This window comes from Aquarana catesbeiana, linkage group LG01, assembly GCF_042186555.1.
Source record: "Aquarana catesbeiana isolate 2022-GZ linkage group LG01, ASM4218655v1, whole genome shotgun sequence".
NCBI lineage: Eukaryota > Metazoa > Chordata > Amphibia > Anura > Ranidae > Aquarana > Aquarana catesbeiana.
The window spans coordinates 348,896,977-348,914,585 of NC_133324.1; the positions used below are offsets into that span (position 1 = coordinate 348,896,977).

Consider the following 17,609-nt stretch of genomic DNA (forward strand, 5'->3'; position numbering starts at 1 on the left):
ATCAGCACTTTTGCATGTATGTTATTTGTCAACATATATTTAACAGCACTTTACAATATTAGATTTATTTAGCACATTTTTATGGGACTGTGAACAGGGCCAGCAGCTGGAAACGTATTCATAGTTGTACATTTCTTTTATTATATGACAACACAAAAGAATTTACCCTTTGCTACAATGTAAAGTAGTGAGTGTACAGCTTGTAAAACAGTGTAAATTTGCTGTTCCCTCAAAATAACTCAACACACAGCCATTAATGTCTAAACCGCTGGCAACAAAAGTGAGTACACCCGTAAGTGAAAATGTCGAAATTGGGCCCAATTAGCCATTTTCCCTCCCCGGTGTCATGTGACTCATTAGCGTTACAAGGTCTCAGGTGTGAATGGGAAGCAGGTGTGTTAAATTTGGTGTTATCGCTCTCACTCTCTCATACTGGTCACTGGAAGTTCGACATGGAACCTCATAGTAAAAGAACTCTCTGAGGATCTGAAAAAAAGATTTGTTGCTCTACATAAAGACATCCTAGCCTTTAAGAAGATTGCCAGGACCCTGAAACTGAGCTGCAGCATGGTGGCCAAGACCATACAGCGGTTTAACAGGACAGGTTCCACTCAGAACAGGCCTCGCCATGGTCGACCAAAGAAGTTGATTACACGTGCTCAGCGTCATCTCCAGATGTTGTCTATGGGAAATAGACTTACCCAGTATATATGGTACTAATTTATTTTATATAACTTTTGCGAGGTTCGTTTGTGGCAACTAAACTGATCTTCAGCACTGAAATAAATAGTCCATAGAATATACAGTCTCTCAGAATTTGCAGTATATGTTACTAGAAGGCAGCTTCTGTTACCAGAGTTAATGTCCCTTTTAGGCATAGGCAGAGGATGTTCTTGTAGCCTGCACTGGCTCCACATCTTTGCACTGCTCCCCAGAGTATATATATTGACATGATAGCATAACGCAGTTGCTGCAGATTTGTCGGCTACACATCCATGATGCGAATTTCCCAATCCACCACATTCCAAAGGTGCTCTATTGGATTGAGATCTGGTGACTGTGGAGGCCATTGAAGTACAGTGATCTAATTTTCATGTTCAAGAAACCAGTTTGAGATAATTTGAGCTTTGTGACCTGGTGCATTATCCTGCTAGAAGTAGCCATCAGAAGGTGGGTATACTGTAGTCATAAAGGGATGGACATGGTCAGCAACAATCCGCAGGTAGGCCGTTTAAACGACATGTAGGCGTTTAAACGATACTCGATTGGCAACAAAAGTGAGTACACCCCTAAGTGAAAATGTCCAGATTGGGCCCAATTAGCCATTTTCCCTCCCCGGTGTCATATGACTCAGTAGTGTTACAAGGTCTCTGGTGTGAATGGGGAGCAGGTGTGTTAAATTTGGTGTTATCGCTCTCTCATACTGGTCGCTGGAAGTTCAACATGGCACCTCATGGCAAAGAACTCTGAGGATCTGAAAAAAAGATTTGTTGCTCTACATAAAGATGGCCTAGGCTATAAGAAGATTACCAAGACCCTGAAACTAAGCTACAGCACGGTGGCCAAGACCATACAGCGGTTTAACAGGACAGGTTCCACTCAGAACAGGCCTCACCATGGTCGACCAAAGAAGTTGAGCCATATGCTCAGCGTTATATCCAGAGGTTGTCTTTGGGAGATAGACATATGAGTGCTGCCAGCATTGCTGCAGAGGTTGAAGGGGTGGGGGGTCAGCCTGTCAGTGCTCAGACCATACGCCGCACACTGCATCAAATTGGTCTGCATGGCTGTCATCCCAGAAGGAAGCCTCTTCTAAAGATGTTGCACAAGAAAGCCCGCAAACAGTTTGCTGAAGACAAGCAGACTAAGAACATGGATTACTGGAACTATGTCCTGTGGTCTGATGAGACCAAGATAAACGTATTTGGTTCAGATGGTGTCAAGCATGTGTGCCGGCAACCAGGTGAAGAGTACAAAGACAAGTGTGTCTTGCCTACAGTCAAGCATGGTGGTGGGAGTGTAATGGTCTGGTGCTGCATGAGTCCTGCCGGCACTGGGGAGCTACGGTTCATTGAGGAAACCATGAATGCCAAAATGTACTGTGACATACTGACGCAGAGCATGATCCCCTCCCATCGGAGACTGGACTGCAGGGCAGTATTCCAACATGATAACGAGCCCAAACACACCTCCAAGATGACCACTGCCTTGCTAAAGAAGCTGAGGTTAAAGGTGATGGACTGGCCAAGCATGTCTTCAGACCAAAACCCTATTGAGCATCTGTGGGGCATCCTCAAAGGAAGGTGGAGGAGCGCAAGTTCCCTAACATCCACCAGCTCCGTGTCATCATGGAGGAGTGGAAGAGGACTCTAGTGGCAACCTGTGAAGTTCTGGTGAACTCCATGCCCAAGAGGGTTAAGGCAGTGCTGGAAAATAATGGTGGCCACACAAAATATTGACACTTTGGGCCCATTTTGGACATTTTCATTTAGGGGTGTACTCACTTTTGTTGCCAGCGGTTTAAACATTAATGGCTGTGTGTTGAGTTATTTTGAGGGGACAGCAAATTTACACTGTTATATAAGCTGTACACTTACTACTTTACATTGTAGCAAATTGTCATTTCTTCAGTGTTGTCACATGAAAAGATATAATAAAATATTTACAAAAATGTGAGGGGTGTACTAACTTTTGTGAGATACTGTATAGTCTTAATTTCCAGTAAGCCTATCTGTAGATATTTCTATTTCATAATTTAATTAAAAAGTAATAACAATTTATAGACCCAAAACAACAGTCCATATAATCGCTGACTCGTAATACTATTAAATTAAGACCCTCATATCATGTCAATAAACCAAGCAATTGGTCCCTTAGGCACATGAGAAACAATCTATGAAAATGTTTTATGGAAGATGTGGGAATGTCCAATAGGACACATTTGTTGGCCATGGATACAACTGTTACAACTGGAAAACTGTCATATTGCTTAAACATGAACTATCTGTAGGCAAGTTAAAAATGTGTATAGTTTAGTTAGCCAGCAGCTGGCCAAGGCTGAGGAAAGGGTTAATTGATTTTAGCTCAGTTCCCGGGCTTTGGTCCTAGCCGGCCCACCTGGGCTTTATAAGGGGACAGCTAGGAAACCAGGAATTGTGGAGGACTTCCAAGCCATGGACAATGTCATTATGGACTCTCAACTCACAGAAGTATGCCTGGGCCACTACATTATTCTAGTTAGGATTAGGGAAAGGATGTTGTTTATATTGAACTGTATGCCGTATCATGTTTAGTAAAGTTACATCAACCATTCTGATCCTGGTCTGACGTTATTCAAATGGGTGCATAACAAGATTTTTCTTGCCTTTGTGGCTGTGTGTGAGTAAAGAGATGAGCTCAGGCATGTTATTTGGATATACCATATTTATTGGCGTATAACACACACCTTCACTTTAAGAGGGAAGTGTCAGGAAAAAAACTTACATTTTAAATAAAGGTCTGTGAAGTAAAATAAGGGTCAGTGGCCATCTGCAGCCTCACAAGTGCCATGAATGCAGCACCCCCATTCCCATGAATGCAGCCCCACCATTGCCATGAATGCAGCCCCACCATTGCCATGAATGCAGCACCCCCATTGCCATCAGTGCAGCACCCCCATTACCATGAATGCAGCACCCCCATTGCCATCAGTGCAGCACCCCCATTTCCATCAGTGCAGCACCCCCATTGCCAGGAATGCAGCACCCCCGTTGCCATGAATGCAGCACCCACTATTGCCATGAATGTAGCATCAACAATTGCCAGGAATGCAGCACCTACCATTGCCAGGAATAAGCACCCACCATTGCCAGGAATGCAGCACCCACCATTGCCATGAATGCAGCACCCACTATTGCCATGAATGTAGCATCCACAATTGCCAGGAATGCAGCACCCACCATTGCCAGGAATAAGCACCCCCATTGCCAGGAATGCAGCACCCCCATTGCCATGAATGCAGCACCCACTATTGCCATGAATGTAGCATCCACAATTGCCAGGAATGCAGCACCCACCATTGCCAGGAATAGGCACCCACCATTGCCAGGAATGCAGCACCCACCATTGCCATGAATGCAGCACCCACTATTGCCAGAAATGCAGCACCCACCATTGCCATGAATGCAGCACCCACTATTGCCAGAAATGCAGCACCCACCATTGCCAGGAATGCAGCACCCACCATTGCCAGGAATGCAGCACCCCCATTGTCATGAATGCAGACTCACCATTGCCATCAGTGCAGCCTCTTTAATGATGGACAGAACAGTTGTCCAATGGCAGCGCAGAAGATGGGACTTCCTATTACAGAGGCTGCTGTGTAAACAGGAAATTCTCCTGTGTGTACGGAACTCGTCCTGCCCCCTCCCTGTCCCCTCCAAGGCAGCCAGCATATATATCTTTTGTGGCCCCGGCGCTGGGAGATAGTTGGGGGCCATAAAAGATATATTTGTCCAAATAACCAGGCAAGCCGTTCAAAACCGGAACGTGGGCCACAATTGGCCTGTGGGCCGGACTTTGGACATGCCTGTGGTAAGGTAACAGGTCCTCCGGTAGTGAGGAGGGTAATGTTCTGGCTCCCTCTCTAGCAATGGGTATCCAACAGATCCAAACTCGCTTCATGGAGATTTATGGTCTAGTCACGAGGTACGCTGAAGGACGAAGTTGAAGAGCACGTATGAGGTCTGTGTTAGGTACTCGGTGGGCCCCTATTCTGTTACTGGGAGTGAGGTAACAGAGGTACACTGTACTGGTGGAGTGGTCACAAGCTCAGCATGTCCCTTCCTAATGCAAACATACAAGTTACAGTGTTTAGTGACCTGGGACAAGTCGCTTTTCAGAGGGACTCTGCATTTTTGTACTGAACACAGTGAAAGCTCATCTCTAAGTCAGGGAACTGCCCTAATGTTTGATTCTTTACAAGACCACAGTCTCTGCGTGGTCCCGGGCATTAAAGAGCACGCTCTGCGCGAAAGGTTGCAGATGACCCTGCCCACACATTGGTTGGTGAAGATTCATGAAATGAAACCTTTTTATACGTCTCTTTTTTTTTAACCACTTGACGACCGCCTCACGCCGATGTACGTCGGCAAGGCGGCACGGACAGGCAAAATCACGTACATGTACGTGATTTGCCTTCCGCGGGTGGGGGGTCCGATCGGACCCCCCCCCGGTGCCCGAGGCGGTCGTCTTTTGTCCCACAGCGATCGGAGGTGAGGGGGAGGCCATCCGTTCGTGGCCCCCCCCTCGCGATCGCCGCCGGCCAATCGAATCATTCCTTTGCTGCTGTATGCTAAACAGCAGCAAAGGAAATGATGTCATCTCTCCTCGGCTCGGTAATTTCCGTTCCGGCCCGAGGAGAGAAGACAGGTATGTGAGTGCACAACACACACACACACAGTAGAACATGCCAGGCACACAAAACACCCCGATCCCCCCCCCAATCGCCCCCCGATCCCCCCCCAATCACCTGCCCCCCCCCCCCCCTGTCACAAACTGACACCAGCAGTTTTTTTTTTTTTTTTTTCTGATTACTGCATTGGTGTCAGTTTGTGACAGTTACAGTGTTGGGACAGTTAGTATTAGCCCCCTTTAGGTCTAGGATACCCCCCTAACCCCCCCTAATAAAGTTTTAACCCCATTTTTCTGATCGCTGTATTAGTGTCACTGGTGACGCTAGTTAGGGACGTAAATATTTAGGTTCGCCGTCAGCGTTTTATAGCAACAGGGACCCCCATATACTACCGAATAAATGTTTTAACCCCTTGATGGCCCCCTAGTTAACCCTTTCACCACTGATCACCGTATAACTGTTACGGTTGACGCTGGTTAGTTTGTTTATTTTTTATAGTGTCAGGGCACCCGCCGTTTATTACCGAATAAAGGTTTAGCCCCCTGATCACCCGGCGGTGATATGCGTCGCCCCAGGCAGCGTCAGATTAGCGCCAGTACCGCTAACACCCACGCACGCAGCATACGCCTCCCTTAGTGGTATAGTATCTGATCGGATCAATATCTGATCCGATCAGATCTATACTAGCGTACCCAGCAGTTTAGGGTTCCCAAAAACGCAGTGTTAGCGGGATCAGCCCAGATACCTGCTAGCACCTGCGTTTTCCCCCTCCGCCCAGCCCACCCAAGTGCAGTATCGATCGATCACTGTCACTTACAAAACACTAAACGCATAACTGCAGCGTTCGCAGAGTCAGGCCTGATCCCTGCGATCGCTAACAGTTTTTTTGGTAGCATTTTGGTGAACTGGCAAGCACCAGCCCCAGGCAGCGTCAGGTTAGTGCCAGTAGCGCTAACACCCACGCACGCACCGTACACCTCCCTTAGTGGTATAGTATCTGAACGGATCAATATCTGGTCCGATCAGATCTATACTAGCGTCCCCAGCAGTTTAGGGTTCCCAAAAACGCAGTGTTAGCGGGATCAGCCCAGATACCTGCTAGCACCTGCGTTTTGCCCCTCCGCCCGGCCCAGCCCAGCCCACCCAAGTGCAGTATCGATCGATCACTGACACTTACAAAACACTAAATGCATAACTGCAGCGTTCGCAGAGTCAGGCCTGATCCCTGCGATCGCTAACAGTTTTTTTGGTAGTATTTTGGTGAACTGGCAAGCACCAGCCCCAAGCAGCGTCAGATTAGCGCCAGTACCGCTAACACCCACGCACGCAGCATACGCCTCCCTTAGTGGTATAGTATCTGAACGGATCAATATCTGATCCGATCAGATCAGATCTATACTAGCGTCCCCAGCAGTTTAGGGTTCCCAAAAACGCAGTGTTAGCGGGATCAGCCCAGATACCTGCTAGCACCTGCATTTTGCCCCTCCGCCCGGCCCAGCCCACCCAAGTGCAGTATCGATCGATCACTGTCACTTACAAAACACTTAACGCATAACTGCAGCGTTCGCAGAGTCAGGCCTGATCCCTGCGATCGCTAACAGTTTTTTTGGTAGCTTTTTATTGAACTGGCAAGCGCCAGCGGCCTAGTACACCCCGGTCGTAGTCAAACCAGCACTGCAGTAACACTTGGTGACGTGGGGAGTCCCATAAGTGCAGTTCAAGCTGGTGAGGTGGCAAGCACAAGTAGTGTCCCGCTGCCACCAAGAAGACAAACACAGGCCCGTCGTGCCCATAATGCCCTTCCTGCTGCATTCGCCAATCCTAATTGGGAACCCACCGCTTCTGCAGCGCCCGTACTTCCCCCATTCACATCCCCAACCAAATGCAGTCGGCTGCATGAGAGGCATTTTCTTGATGTCCTCCCGAGTACCCCTACCCAACGAACCCCCCCAAAAAAGATGTTGTGTCTGCAGCAAGCGCGAATATAGGCGTGACACCCGCTATTATTGTCCCTCCTGTCCTGACAATCCTGGTCTTTGCATTGGTGAATGTTTTGAACGCTACCATTCACTAGTTGAGTATTAGCGTAGGGTACAGCATTGCACAGACTAGGCACACTTTCACAGGGTCTCCCAAGATGCCATCGCATTTTGAGAGACCCGAACCTGGAACCGGTTACCGTTAGTTACAAAAAAAGTGTAAAAAAAAAAAATATATATAAAATTAAAAAAAATAGTTGTCGTTTCATTGTTCTCTCTCTCTCTATTCTCTCTCTCTATTGTTCTGCTCTTTTTTACTGTATTCTATTCTGCAATGTTTTATTGTTATTATGTTTTATCATGTTTGCTTTTCAGGTATGCAATTTTTTATACTTTACCGTTTACTGTGCTTTATTGTTAACCATTTTTTTGTCTTCAGGTACGCCATTCACGACTTTGAATGGTTATACCAGAATGATGCCTGCAGGTTTAGGTATCATCTTGGTATCATTCTTTTCAGCCAGCGGTCGGCTTTCATGTAAAAGCAATCCTAGCGGCTAATTAGCCTCTAGACTGCTTTTACAAGCCGTGGGAAAGAATGCCCCCCCCCCACCGTCTTCCGTGTTTTTCTCTGGCTCTCCTGTCTCAACAGGGAACCTGAGAATGCAGCCGGTGATTCAGCCAGCTGACCATAGAGCTGATCAGAGACCAGAGTGGCTCCAAACATCTCTATGGCCTAAGAAACCAGAAGCTACGAGCATTTTATGACTTAGATTTCGCCGGATGTAAATAGCGCCATTGGGAAATTGGGGAAGCATTTTATCACACCGATCTTGGTGTCGTCAGATGCTTTGAGGGCAGAGGAGAGATCTAGGGTCTAATAGACCCCAATTTTTTTAAAAAAGAGTACCTGTCACTACCTATTGCTATCATAGGGGATATTTACATTCCCCGAGATAACAATAAAAATGATAAAAAAAAAAAAATGAAAGGAACAGTTTAAAAATAAGATAAAAAAGCAAAAAAATAATAAAGAAAAAAAAAAAAAAAAAAAAGCACCCCTGTCGCCCCCTGCTCTCGCGCTAAGGCGAACGCAAGCGGCGGTCTGTCGTCAAACGTAAACAGCAATTGCACCATGCATGTGAGGTATCGCCGCGAAGGTCAGATCGAGGGCAGTAATTTTTGAAGTAGACCTCCTCTGTAAATCTAAAGTGGTGACCTGTAAAGGCTTTTAAAGGCTTTTAAAAATGTATTTATTTTGTTGCCACTGCACGTTTGTGCGCAATTTTAAAGCATGTCATGTTTGGTATCCATGTACTCGGCCTAAGATCATCTTTTTTATTTCATCAAACATTTGGGCAATATAGTGTGTTTTAGTGCATTAAAATTTAAAAAAGTGTGTTTTTTCCCCAAAAAATGCGTTTGAAAAATCGCTGCGCAAATACTGTGTGAAAAAAAAAAAATGAAACACCCACCATTTTAATCTGTAGGGCATTTGCTTTAAAAAAATATATAATGTTTGGGGGTTCAAAGTAATTTTTTTGCAAAAAAAAATACCTTTCTTATGTAAACAATGAATGTCAGAAAGGGGCTTTGTCTTCAAGTGGTTAGAAGAGTGAGTGATGTGTGACATAAGCTTCTAAATGTTGTGCATAAAATGCCAGGACAGTTCAAAACCCCCCCAAATGACCCCATTTTGGAAAGTAGACACCCCAAGCTATTTGCTGAGAGGCATGTCGAGTCCATGGAATATTTTATATTGCGACACAAGTTGCGGGAAAGAGACAATTTTTTTTTTTTTTTTAAGTTGTCACTAAATGATATATTGCTCAAACATGCCATGGAAATATGTGAAATTACACCTCAAAATACATTCTGCTGCTTCTCCTGAGTACGGGGATACCACATGTGTGAGACTTTTTGGGAGCCTAGCCGCGTACGGGACCCCGAAAACCAAGCACCGCCTTCAGGCTTTCTAAGGGCGTGAATTTTTGATTTCACTCTTCACTGCCTATCACAGTTTCGGAGGCCATGGAAAGCCCAGGTGGCACAAAACCCCCCCAAATGACCCCATTTTGGAAAGTAGACACCCCAAGCTATTTGCTGAGAGGTATAGTGAGTATTTTGCAGACCTCACTTTTTGTTACAAAGTTTTGAAAATTGAAAAAAGAAAAAAAAAAAGTTTTTTCTTGTCTTTCTTCATTTTCAAAAACAAATGAGAGCTGCAAAATACTCACCATGCCTCTCAGCAAATAGCTTGGGGTGTCTACTTTCCAAAATGGCCTGTGTGAGCAATATATCATTTAGTGACAACTTTGTGCAAAAAAAAAAAAAAGTGTCACTTTCCCGCAACTTGTGTCAAAGTATAAAATATTCCATGGACTCAATATGCCTCTCAGCAAATAGCTTGGGGTGTCTACTTTCCAAAATGGGGTTATTTGGGGGGGTTTTGTGCCACCTGGGCATTCCATGGCCTCCGAAACTGTGATAGGCAGTGAAGAGTGAAATCAAAAATTTACACCCTTAGAAATCCTGAAGGCGGTGCTTGGTTTTCGGGGCCCCGTACGTGGCTAGGCTCCCAAAAAGTCCCACACATGTGGTATCCCCGTACTCAGGAGAAGCAGCTGAATGTATTTTGGGGTGCAATTCCACATATGCCCATGGCCTGTGTGAGCAATATATCATTTAGTGACAACTTTTTGTAAATATTTTTTTTTTTTTGTCATTATTCAATCACTTGGGACAAAAAAAATAAATATTCAATGGGTTCAACATGCCTCTCAGCAATTTCCTTGGGGTGTCTACTTTCCAAAATGGGGTCATTTGGGAGGGTTTTGTACTGCCCTGCCATTTTAGCACCTCAAGAAATGACATAGGCAGTCATAAACTAAAAGCTGTGTAAATTACAGAAAATGTACCCTAGTTTGTAGACGCTATAACTTTTGCGCAAACCAATAAATATACGCTTATTGACATTTTTTTTACCAAAGACATGTGGCCGAATACATTTTGGCCTAAATGTATGACTAAAATTTAGTTTATTGGATTTTTTTTATAACAAAAAGTAGAAAATATCATTTCTTTTCAAAATTTTCGGTCTTTTTCCTTTTATAGCGCAAAAAATAAAAACTGCAGAGGTGATCAAATACCATCAAAAGAAAGCTCTATTTGTGGGAAGAAAAGGACGCAAATTTCGTTTGGGTACAGCATTGCATGACCGCGCAATTAGCAGTTAAAGCGACGCAGTGCCAAATTGGAAAAAGACCTCTGGTCCTTAGGCAGCATAATGGTCCGGGGCTCAAGTGGTTAAGTGACAGATAATTAATTACTGCTCACAGTCTTCTTTAATTATTTTATCATGTGAGTGGAGTTAACCATTAGGCAACCACAATATGTGGGTTAATGTATCTAGGAGTGGACCTCAATGTCAAACAAACATTAGCCTGCATTCCCTGTTTAACAGCTTTAATTTTTAAAACTAAAAGTTTAAAAAAAGGAAACTTTTTTTACATTTTTTGTTCATTTGTCAGCCTATATTAAAAAAACAAAAACAAAAAACTGAGCATCGTGCATCGTTCTTATTAAAATAGTGTACAAAATATAAGCTTTTTATGTCCTTTAGGGCCTATACACATCTGCCTGGTCTGTTTCAGTGTGGTAAAACACATTTTGTCACGCATTCACATGCATTGCATTAAGGCGTTGTCAGCTGGGAATTTGTGAACAGGTAGGAGCTGAACGGGACGCATGTCAATTTTGTGACACCCATCTTCAGATACCTGATGGCTCTATGGTTGGCCAGATGTAAATAGGCTTGTCTGTTTACATCAGGCTACCTCTGAACTGTCTCTTTTGGGTCTGGAAAAACAAAAAAATGAAGCAGTCCTTTTCCTTTTATTTTTCCAGGCCTGGACAGACTCAGACATCCCTATACATCAGACTGCCCATAGAGCTGCATGGAGCTTCCAATGGGTCCACCTGAAAAATTGACAGGCAGACCTGCTCGAAAAGTCCATTTGAAAGAGACCTCAGGCAACATGTTTTATTGAAGATAATGGACCACCATGGCCCAAAAAATGGAAATCATCATTTTTGCCACTACAATACATCACAATACTGGTACTGCTAAATTTGTGGGCAATTATGTATCAATGACCTGGTCATGAAGGTGTTAATGTAAAACCTAACTTTCCTTTCTGCACTGCTTCAGGTTTCTATAATCTTTATTAATTTAGACTTGGAATACCTGACAGATGCCGTCTGAGTGGTCCTAGAAACCACCATCTGAATATAAATGCAGTAAAGCAAATAATGATAGAAAAGGGTAAAAACAGATAATTAAATATAACTGGGAACATAAAGAGCACTACACTGTGCCACAGAACGGAAATATTATAAAACATGAGCTTGCACCCTAAATACATTATCTGATTGATGGCACATGTCTTTTAAAAAAACGTTACTAAGAACTTAAATTAAATAATTACATTCTAAAAGACAGTACACACATTTGTGGATGGTATGGGTGCTAAGATATCATTTACCACAACTGTAATATCTTTGGTGGTAACAAACAAAAAGCTCTGCTGGTATACGGATGCCATTAATCAGCTAAATATAATATAAAGGCCTATTTCAAGTTAATAAAAAGTATAAAAAACATACATATACTTACATAAGTTATCTCATGACAGCATTGCGTGCCTCTAGTACCTCTATATAAATTGTATCCCAGATGTGTTACATTTTGAAATTAGCTTTCTGTCCTGTGACCCATACATGCCCTGACATGTTATAGCTGAGAGCATTTAGCCTGCCTCCCTTTTGACATCACACATTTACTGTCTTCAGTTGCTGTTCTTTTTCTATGGGATATGAACAAAGCTACATTCACCATTAAAACCCCTTTCGTGCATGTGTGCGCACACAAGCTTTGTTGTACAAAACAAAGTGCATCTGAATGTGCGTTAAAACAATCGCCAATGTGCATCAATGCATGTCAATGTGCTCTTTTTCATGCATCTCCATTTACTTCAATGCTGTACACATGTACCTATAAAAAGGAGAGGCATGAATACAGCCGAACATGTTCACAGAATTCTCCAAGATGCCAGCTACTGTTCTCCAAATATACAGAGTCTCACAAAAGTGAGTACACCCCTCACATTTTTGTAAATATTTTATTCTATCTTTTCATGTGACAACACTGAAGAAATCACACTTTGCTACAATGTAAAGTAGTGAGTGTACAGCTTGTATCACAGTGTAAATTTGCTGCCCCTCAAAATAACTCAACACACAGCCATTAATGTTTAAAGCGCTGGCAACAAAAGTGAGTACACCCGTAAGTGAAAATGTCCAAATTGGGCCCAATTAGCCATTTTCCCTCCCCGGTGTCATGTGACTCATTAGCGTTACACGGTCTCAGGTGTGAATGGGGAGCAGGTGTGTTAAATTTGGTGTTATCGCTCTCACTCTCTCATACTGGTCACTGGAAGTTCGACATGGAACCTCATAGTAAAAGAACTCTCTGAGGATCTGAAAGAAAGATTTGTTGCTCTACATAAAGACGTCCTAGGCTATAAGAAGATTGCCAAGACCATGAAACTGAGCTGTAGCATGGTGGCCAAGACCATACAGCGGTTTAACAGGACAGGTTCCACTCAGAACAGCCTCGCCATGGTCGACCAAAGAAGTTGATTACATGTGCTCAGCGTCATATCCAGATGTTGTCTATGGGAAATAGACTTACCCAGTATATATGGTACTAATTTATTTTATATAACTTTTGCGAGGTTCATTTGTGGCAACTAAACTGATCTTCAGCACTAGAATAAATAGTCCATAGAATATACAGTCTCTCAGAATTTGCAGTATATGTTACTAGAAGGCAGCTTCTGTTACCAGAGTTAATGTCCCTTTTAGGCATAGGCAGAGGATGTTCTTGTAGCCTGCACTGGCTCCACATCTTTGCACTGCTCCCCAGAGTATATATATATTGACATGATAGCATAACGCAGTTGCTGCAGAATTGCCGGATACACATCCATGATGCAAATTTCCCAATCCACCACATTCCAAAGGTGCTCTATTGGATTCAGATCTGGTGACTGTGGAGGCCATTGAAGTACAGTGATCTCATTGTCATGTTCAAGAAACCAGTTTGAGATAATTTGAGCTTTGTGACCTGGTGCATTATCCTGCTAGAAGTAGCCATCAGAAGGTGGGTATACTGTAGTCATAAAGGGATGGACATGGTCAGCAACAATCCTGAGGTAGGCCGTTTAAACGACATGTAGGCGTTTAAACGATACTCGATTGGTACTAAGGGGCCCAAAGCATGCCAATAAAATACCCTCCACAGCATTACACCACCAGCCTGAACTGTTGATACAAGGCAGGATGGATCCATGCTTTTATGTTGTTTACGCCAAATTATGACCCTACCATCTGAATGTTGCAGCTGAAATTGAGACTCCTCAGACCAGGCAACGTTTTTCTGATCTTCTATTGTTCAATTTTGGTGAGCCTGTGTGAATTGTAGCCTCAATTTCCTGTTCTTAGCTGACAGGAGTGGCACCCAGTGTGGTCTTCTGCTGCTGTAGCCCATCTGCTTCAAGGTTCAATGTGTTGTGTGTTCAGAGATGGTATTTTGCATACCTTGGTTGTAACGAGTGGTTATTTGAGTTGCTGTTGCCTTTCTAGCATCTCAAACCAGTTTTCCCATTCTCCTCGGACCTCTGACATCAACAAAGCATTTTCGTCTACACAGCTGCCACTCACTGGATATTTTCCCTTTTTTTCAGACCATTCTCTGTAAACCCTAGAGATGGTTATGCATGAAAATCCCAGTAGATCAGCAGTTTTTTTAAATACTCAGACCAGCCTGTCTGGCACCAACAACCATGCCACATTCAAAGTCATTTACATCCTATTTTTCCCCAGTCTGATGCTCGGTTTGAACTTCAGCGGGTTTATTTTCCCTCAGCCAAGATCGCTGCCGAAGGTCACCAGAGGTTATAGCATCAAATCAGACAGTTGCTCCCTCTGAGACACCAGTAGAATCAATGAGGGGACAATTTTGCTAACAAACTCCACTCCATCTATATGATGGCACAGTGCCACGTACTGAATGGAGGAAAACCTGCAACTGCCTACAGGCTTGCCTCTAATGGGGCCTCACCACAGTGCCCTGACTGACACATACTACACATACTGGTATTATCACATAAGCAATGCTCTCTGTATCATTAAGAACCATCTAGCACCAGATATGAGGCAGATGACCCTGAAGCTTTATGTGAAAGTGCAGAATACTTTAGATAAACGTAAGTATGAAAAAAATACAAAAATAAAATGGGGCAAGGGGATTCCAGGGGGACAAGAGGAGTTGGCCTTTAAGTGTTGGGGAAAGCTAAAATTTAGGCTAAAGTGTTGGTCTTCACACAAGTTTAGTATGAGATGCTTACCCAATATGTGTACTGTATGTCAGAGATTAGGAACAATTTGGGATTTTTTATAGAGGGTTTTAGAATTCCTTCACCAGAAACTACTGACATGCTAACATGATTTGGTCATATGCAGGGATGTACAAATCTGACATATACAGATGTGCTCTATCTGTGCCAAACACCTCCGCTAAAATGACCATTTGAGTCATATAAAAACAAAATCCGCAAATGATGTAATTGCTGCATGGCCACATTTCCAGTTGTAAAGATGCCTGTGCAACTTTATTATTGACATATAAATACTTATATCCTATGAGAAATAATAGGCAAGAATGTGATTAAACCTCACAAGCAATCATTCAAACATGAATTATTCGTTTTGGGTGTAGTTGGCCTTTAAAATAAAAGTCCTACATGAACGTTACCAAAAGGAAACATTAGAGAATTTAGATAAATATTATAAGCTTATTATTGATTAAATCCTTCCGGCTGCAAATAGCATGTATTATATAATATAATACAAAAAGAGAACAATATAATGCATAGCACACTTTAAAGGGTAGATGTAATAATGTTTAATGATCAATGAAGCTTCATGAGAACTTTACTGCTTATCTGTGTTATTTTATTTCCTGTGAGCTTTAAAGATTACTAACGTCTCTATATAATACATAAATGACTTAAACTGTAGTATGAGTGCTGTTATTGTGAACAACAATATTATACCCCTTTGATCTTCTTAATTATCTTTTATTCTGAGCAGCCCCCATGTTTGCTGTACATCTGCTCTTACATTAAACCGTGTCGGCATGTCTTAGACTACCTTATATTCCATTCTTTTTATTTTTCCTCGGGCCATTCTTGGTTGGTGCCCTGTACAGAAATAAACAAATCCTGTCATCTTGTAAAGGGAGGACTGCCCCTATTTTTGTGGTATAAACAATAGCATTCTATACTGTAACTTGTTTCTTTTTTTATCTGCTTTTAAAATATCCTTTAAACACTCAAAGTGTGGATTGAAAAGTGATATTGTTACATGAACCAACAGAAATTGAGAGCTGAAGCATCAATCTTATAATGTTTAGGGCAGGGGTAGGCAATCCTTAAGCGGTTGATATCTACCTGGACAACATAGAGGAGATAAAAGATCCGGGGGGGGGGGGGGGCAATCTATCAAGCTCCTAACAAAAAGATGGCATATGGCATGAAGATCACATAGGTCTATCACAGGAATGTCCTTTGCCCCCCTTCACATCACCCCCCCCCCCACAGTAGTGTCCTCTGCCCCCCTCCACATCACCCACTACAGTAGTGTCCTCTGCCCCCCTCCACATCACCCACTACAGTAGTGTCCTCTGCTCCCCTGCACATTACCATTACCACCACAGTAGTGTCCTCTGCCCCCCTTCACATCACCCACTACAGTGGTGTCCTCTACCCCCTTCCACATTACCTCCCACAGTAGTTTCCGCTGCCCCCTTCTCATCACCCACTACAGTAGTGTCCTCTGCCCCCTCCACATTACCCCCCCCCCCACGGTAGTGTCCTCTGCCCACCTTCACATCATTCACTACAGTAGTGTCCTCTGCCCCCCCTCCACAGCAGTGTCCTCTTCCCCTTTACATTACCCCACACAGTAGTGTTCCCTGCCCCCCCGCTCGCCCCATAGTAGTGTCCTCTGCCCCTTTCACATCATCCTCCCATTATAGTGTCTTCTGCCTCCCATAGCAATGTCCTCTGCCCCCTCCCCTCACAGAAGTGTTCTGTACCACCCCAATGCAGTGTCCTCTGTCCCTTCACATTACCCCCTCCCACCGTAGTGTCCTCTGCCCCTTCACATCACCCCCCACTGTAGTGTCCCCTGCCCATCTGCCCGCTCCATAGCAGTTTCTTTTGCCCCCTTCACATCACCCCCCCACAGTAGTGTCCTCTGCCCCTTCATATCACCCCGCCACAGTAGTGTCCCCTGCTCCTCTGCTGCCCCATAGCAGTGTCCTCTGCCCTCTTCACATCACCCTCCCATTGTAGTGTCCTCTGCCCCCCATAGCAATATCCTCTGCCCCCCTCCCAAATAAGTGTTCTGTATCCCCCAAAGCAGTGTCCTCTGCCTACTTCACGTCACCTCTCCCCCCACTGTAGTGTCCTCTGCTCCCCTTCCACCACAATAGTGTCTTGTACCTCCCAATGCAGTGACCTCTGCTCCCTTTTTTTTTTTTTTTTTACAATTTTATTTTTTACAATTCATTTTTTTTTTTACTATCTTTTACAATTTATATATTTTTTGTTATTATTTTTTTTTTACAATACTTGGGGAGTGGACAGTGTCAGTGTTTTTTTTATTTTTATTTTGTATTATTTTTACAATTTAACCTTTAATTATTTATTATTCTCTGTCCTTTTTTTTTTTTATTTATCAGCTCTATTGGGAGGGCTTTGGTGAGATATCAGGGGTCTAAACAGACCCCTGACATCTTCCCTTTGACACAGGGAAATGGACTAAGGACAGAGATTCCCCAGTCCCTTTCTCAGCTGCACTGAAGATGATTGGCCGGGAGATAGAGGCTCCTCTGCATTCATAAACTGAAGCATCGTAATCACAGTTAAGATGCTCAGTTATAAACTGGACTGATTACTGACTCTGTGCATTCAGAAAAGGAAGGAGCTGGTAAATGACAGATTTACCGGGTCCTTCCTTCGCTTTCTACCCTGACAGATCGGGGAGGGGGGGGACCAGAGGAGGACTCAGGGAGCTGGGGAGCACAGAGGGGGACCCGGAGGAGGATGGGG

General features: G+C 43.7%; 1 protein-coding gene across 1 annotated transcript in view; it reads right to left on the reverse strand.

Moving 5' to 3' along the window:
- Positions 1 to 12,175, reverse strand: part of LOC141145559 (uncharacterized) — a 382,628-nt gene extending 370,453 nt beyond the window's left edge. Inside the window, exon 1 of the mRNA XM_073632353.1 lies at positions 12,047 to 12,175. The gene's annotated coding sequence lies outside the window, so the exon portion shown is untranslated. The remainder of the gene's footprint in view (positions 1 to 12,046) is intronic.
- Positions 12,176 to 17,609: the final 5,434 nt, after the last annotated feature.